Source organism: Mustela putorius, unplaced genomic scaffold, assembly GCF_011764305.1.
Source record: "Mustela putorius furo isolate JIRA1106 unplaced genomic scaffold, ASM1176430v1.1 tig00000107_pilon_pilon_pilon, whole genome shotgun sequence".
NCBI lineage: Eukaryota > Metazoa > Chordata > Mammalia > Carnivora > Mustelidae > Mustela > Mustela putorius.
The window spans coordinates 2,606,671-2,612,670 of record NW_025421284.1 but is presented as its reverse complement, the minus strand read 5'-3'; positions in this window follow the sequence as shown (position 1 = coordinate 2,612,670).

The window sequence follows — 6,000 nt, the reverse complement described above, 5'->3', positions numbered from 1 at the left end:
CATGATAGTACCAGCCGGTCAGTGTGATTCCACCCCAACCTTCCTTCCCAGCCCCACGGGGCTAGGGTATACCCAGTGTGAGGGAGAGCACAGGACACTGGTGAGCACATTCACGAGGGTTCCCTGCTCTTGCAAGGAACGGGCCGAGGTCTTCTGTGTATCGCAACCCCCTTTTTATTCTCCTATTCATAAACAGAAATAAAATCATTGTTTCATAGTGACCTTCCTTGGCCACTAGAGAATTTGTTTTTTGAGTTTCTGAGGTTGAAGGTGAAGATCTATGTTTTTTTAAATTTTATTTATTTGACAGAGAGAGATCACAAGTAGGCAGAGAGGCGGGCAGAGAGAGAGAAGAGGAAGCAGGCTCCCCGCCGAGCAGAGAGCCCGATGCAGGGCTCAATCCCAGGACCCTGAGATCATGACCTGAGCTGAAGGCAGAGGTTTTAACCCACTGAGCCACCCAGGTGCCCCAGATCTATGTTATTATTATCAGAATGACAGATTTCACTATTTACTTGTTTGAAAATGTCCTGTAAGTAATCATAGGAAGGATATCATGGTTTTCATTTTTGAAAGCTGGTATGAGCTAAACATTAATGTTTTTCATCAAATGTCATGCTAACAAATGATATTTAAAAATAATACCACGCTAATAATATTTTATTTAATATTTTACTTATTTTTTAAATAATCAAGCCAATATATTATCTGTTTAAAATTGAATTCAGCCTTAGATGATTTTCAGAAGGTTGTAGGGTAAAGTAGTCACAAAGAATGAAAATTCTGGAGTCGATTTGCTTGACTTCACACCCTGTTTCTGATGCATATTTTCTGTGCAGGACAACTAGTTTCCCCACTCAGTTTTCTAACCTCCCAATTGGTAATAAAGATAATAATTATTTCACCTGTTTCGTGTGAGAATTAATTTGAAACAATATGTCTGAAACATTTGGGCCATTGCCTGACACACAGATGTTCAACGCATGTCAGCTCCAATTTTTAGTAATGGGCTTCCTCTTGGATTCAGGTATAGGGACAAGAGAGCGAGGACATAGCATTCAGGCAGTCTGGTGTCACCATTAGCACTAACTAGTGCATATTCCAGTGTCCCTAAGCAAGCCACATGTTTTATTTCTAGGTCTTTAAACCCAAGAACAAATCTAAGAACAGATGATGCCAACATTTAGTTCTTTCCCACTCAGACCGAAATGCCACACTAGTCTTTGTGTGCTTCTGAAACCTTTCAGTCTAAAGAGTACTTTGAAGTTTTGCTTAAAACCATCTACCTTACAATTTGAGTTACCTTGAGCTACTGTCAGGGACTCCATGGAGAAGCACACTTCGCAGACATTCCTCCCAACCACGGTACCCCAGGAGCCCATCTTTCACACGGCCACAAAACGGCAGCTGAGAAGGGGCGGCTGTCAGGCACTACCTCAGCATCCGTGACCGAGGGGTCTCTTACTAGAGGGAAAGTGTGGGACAAACCATAATCTCACGAAGCAGTAACAGAGATCGATTATTTTTTTTTATTACATTTCTTTTTTTTTAATTTTTTTATTTTTTATAAACATATATTTTTATCCCCAGGGGTACAGGTCTGTGAATCACCAGGTTTACACACTTCACAGCACTCACCAAAGCACATCCCCTCCCCAATGTCCATAATCCCACGCCATACCACCCTGAACGCGCCCGATCTCGTCTGATCTCGGAAGCTAAGCAGGGTCGGGCCTGGTTAGTACTTGGATGGGAGATCGATTATTTTTAAAGACAGCGCAGTGGGGTCTGACTTGCTTGCTCCGCATGCTCTGACCCGACCCGTGCTTCTCTGTTACCTGCACTCCTTGGGCAATAGTTCTGTAGGCCCGACCTCACTTACTTTGATAAAGTGAAGCTGGTTTTCCAGTGGATGGTTCCACAGAAGTGGGATTTCCAGAATCCGGCGTCCTGCACACAATCCAGGAAACTCTGTGCGTCCCTCCCGGTGCCCTGCGAGATGGGCTTCCTGGGAGTCTGGCCCGGTGACCCTCTGAGCCCACCGGCGCGTGGACTCACCCGTGAGGTGGGTACGTATTCTAGCCCTGCCGCGGCAGGTCCTGGCCTGTCGTGATCGTAGGACCTCTGCTCCTCCATGAGATGACATGCCAAAATGCAGATCAATTCTCCACTTAGAAAGTGAATTAATCACCTTGAACTTTTGACTGCAGCGGGGTGGTAAAAGCTGCTTTTCTGAGGAGAACAGCACTGTGCTTCGGAGGGAATTACGGGAACATTACGTGTGGACGGGCTCTCTGGCTCCTGTGAGTCGGATTCGGGGAACCTTTTGATCTTTCTGTCGTTAACACCAGGACTCCCACTGCAACATGAGAGACAGGATTATAAAAATGAACAAAAGGTTATATGTGCCCAGAATATTTCATTTCAGAGAGAAAAGGACAGAACTCTTCTTACAGTCTACTCTCTCCTACTTTCTGGTACATTTTGTTTTGCTTTGTTTTCACTGTAAAATGAAACACACACACACACACACACACACATACACACACACCATCTTTCATTTTATTTTTCTTACTGCAGATTTAGGACATTTAGATTCTATCGCTTATTAATGCTCAAAGGTTCCACTTGGCGTAACATTTTTAATGTTTTAGGACCACAGCCTTTTTACTGCTGTTCTATGAAAGACAAACATCAGTAGAATGCCAACCCTGTCAAAATTAATAATACTTCACAAAGCACATTTCTAATTAGTATTGAAGTGGCCTCCACGTCATCACTCCAGAACATATCACCAAATGGACGGAGACACAGCGGGCACGTGGGATCATGTTTTCAAGAGTCATCTAGAGAAGAGTTGGGTTAGTTTTTACCCATTCCAGAGCCCCAGACAACTGCGCCCATGAGGGGTCATGAGTCAGGGGGCCTGTGTCCCAACTGAGAGGTCTGCAGGCATCACAAGTGACCCCTGCTCAACGCTGCAAATGCAGCCCAGGAAGAGGAGGTGCTCTGGGTCTGCGCGCTTAGTAAGACCTTATGAAACAATGGTTTGGGAAGTTTATGCAACAGGAAGTGTGGGGGCCGAAAGGCATTTGTTTGGATTAGATACCACAGATTTTTAATTTGCCCTAAGAAAAATTACACTGGAAGGAGAAGATTTGGAACGGTTCCTTTAATAGATCTAAAGGATAACATTCTTTTTTTTTTTTTAAGGCTGAACAGTACAGAAAGAACATTCTTCTACCTTATTTATTTTTAATTGAAGATGCTATACCAGCATTTGCCAAATTATTCGAGTGAGAGCCATGATTAGGCAACGCACGTGGGGAGAGTAGAATGGTAAATGCCGACGATGAAGCCTCTATTGATGGGTATCACCACACCTAATGAAAGCAAGACTATTGTAGCTGCGCATTAAACTCAGAGTATCCTTCCTAATAATACTCTGCATGTGTGAAACAGTTGGCAGGAAGTATCAACATAAGGACAAGTTCATGATGGTTGGACGGTTAAGAAACCAGTGCAAATAATTAAGGATTAAATAAACAAAAGAATGGAATGTGAACCCCCCCTAAAAAAAAAAAAAAAAACGATAGCATAAGCTAAAGACTTTGTGTACAAAGTGAAGTAGTTCTGCTCCGAATTATCTTTTTTCTATTGCTTTAAAAAATGTTAACCACATAATTGTCAGATCGCTCCTTTGCAGACAAAGCCAGATTTTTTTGAATGAAAATAGATGAGTTTAAAAGCAGGTTTTGTTGCTCAAGCAGATGCAGAGTCGTAGGCTAAATTTGTTAAAAAAACAATTACTTGCAAATGTAAACATTGTGGTCATGCCACAGACTTCTCCAATATAAGTGGAATGTTTATCTCTTTTCTGGATCCTAACTGGAATGTAAGCTCACAGACGTACCACATGGACATACCTGTTGGATACTGGGTCCCGAGTTAATGTCACTTCTGTCTGTTAGCCAATGCATTCAAGGGAGAAAAATTGCTCAAGACAAGAATTGCACTGCACTCAAGAAAGAAATGGCACTGTAGGAGATCTATCTATGTTAAGATTTGTATTTTCTTGTTTGTATAGGTAGAGTCTTCACAAGGTAAGAGCAGCGCATCCCTCAGAAAATACCCATGTGCTCCGAGGCCAGTGTAGGGAATGATACCAGTGGCCTCACCAACAGGGTCATCACTGCACTGTGAAAATCCAGGGGGGAGCTCCCAAGAAGGCCCTGGGTTTCCATGTCACATGTGACATACTCATGAGAATGGAGAAGAGCCAAAAAGAACATCATGTGACCAGAGACAATCAACTAAACGTCCGAAGAATCAGACTGGATGTCTCCCAGGGTGTGAGGCGGCAAGGACCCGGCAAGGCTTCCTCTCTCTGGAGCACTCGTGGTTATTGCTCATGTCTTCCAGCGCTCCTCAAGGAGAGCTTTTTAGGCACACATGTCTTGGGGTGTTTTTCACCCCAAGTTCAAGCTGTCTTCTAAAATAAAACAGAAAGTAATCCAGGAAAGTTTTTTGTTTGTTTTGATTTGTTTTCATTTTTGCTTTTTTTTTTGCCAGCTATTTAAACACAACAAAAGTTTGGAAATACATTTTCTATCACATCCTTACAAAGAAAATAAAATAAAAATCTCCAGGCTCCATTGTCCGGATTTCGTTCATTTTCTCCACGTTCAGGAGTGACCGCTCAGAAGGGGCTGCAAACATTTTGCAGGCAGTGCAGACTGCGCTTCAGTTCGTGCGGCAGCGAAGTTCTCCGAAGGAGCGGCTTCCCCTTCATCCTTCTCTGCAGAAGCTGAGCAATTGCTTTGCAGCCCAAATCACATGGCCATTCCCCTGCTTGGGATGCCCCCAAATGGCTTCCATTTTCCCTCTGCACACGGTCTTCCCAGAACAGAAACTCCTGGTGACCTGGTCCTGGCCTAGAGACATGAAAGCACGTGATGCCCCAGTTCCGAGGGACTGGATCTTCCTCCCAGGGACACAGGAGACACACCCCAGCCTGCAGACCTGGCTCCTTCTCTGCCATCCCCCTCTGCACCTACATCTCAGCTCACAGTGTGCTTTCCCCAAAGGGCCTTCTGCGGCTCCTGATCTCTGGAAACCTCCCACTCACTGTCTGCACGCCACTCTCTGCGAACCATCTGCACAGTGATATTGGCTACTATCCCCTAAGACTGGTGTCTTTCTATTGCCTGTGCAAGGCTCACAAGAGCAGAGCTTCTCGGGAGCCCCTTCCCCTGGCACGTCGGGGGTGCTCAGTGGGGGCTTGTAAAGCCTTTGATGAGAGGACGGGTGGATATAAAGTGAATGAAGGAGCAATACAGGGGCGGTGGTGGCAGAGAGAACCACGAGGGAATCCAGCCGGTGGGAGGAGGTGGGCTGCAAGCGGGAATCCGTGGGGATGGGCGAGCCCAGTTAGATGACCTGGTCCAGGCTCAGACACAGGCTCAGGAGGAGTCTGAGAAAGTGGACACTGTAGCTCCTGACCTCAGTGATGGAAGAGGACCATCCTGCACCTCTGTGGGCCACAGATGAATGCACATCTGGGCCGAGGGTCTGTTCCCTGTCAGGGACAGCTTCTGTGTTAAAGTGGCCGTGCGCCACAACGGCTTAACGTGGTTTTACGCATGAGACGGCACGTCCTGATGTGGCGGACGAGTCTCCCCGCCGATCTCTCTTTTTTCTAAAAGAAAAACTCAAATACCCAGGACGCACTGTCCCAAGAGCTCTGCAAAAGATTTCTGTCGTGCTTCACTTTTTATATCCACATGAATAGCCGCTCATTATACTCCAGCTGTGTCAACACCTCCTCCCTCACAAAGTCCCCTTTTCAATTGTCTGTTTGCTGTTTGCTTTGCTTTGTTTTCCTTGTGGTTTTCTTTGACAAGATTCAGCCTGGGTGAGTAAAGAAGGGACTAGCCCATTGCTCCCAAGAAAGCAAAAAAAAGGAACTAAGATCCCAACACCCTTTAACATGTAGCTATT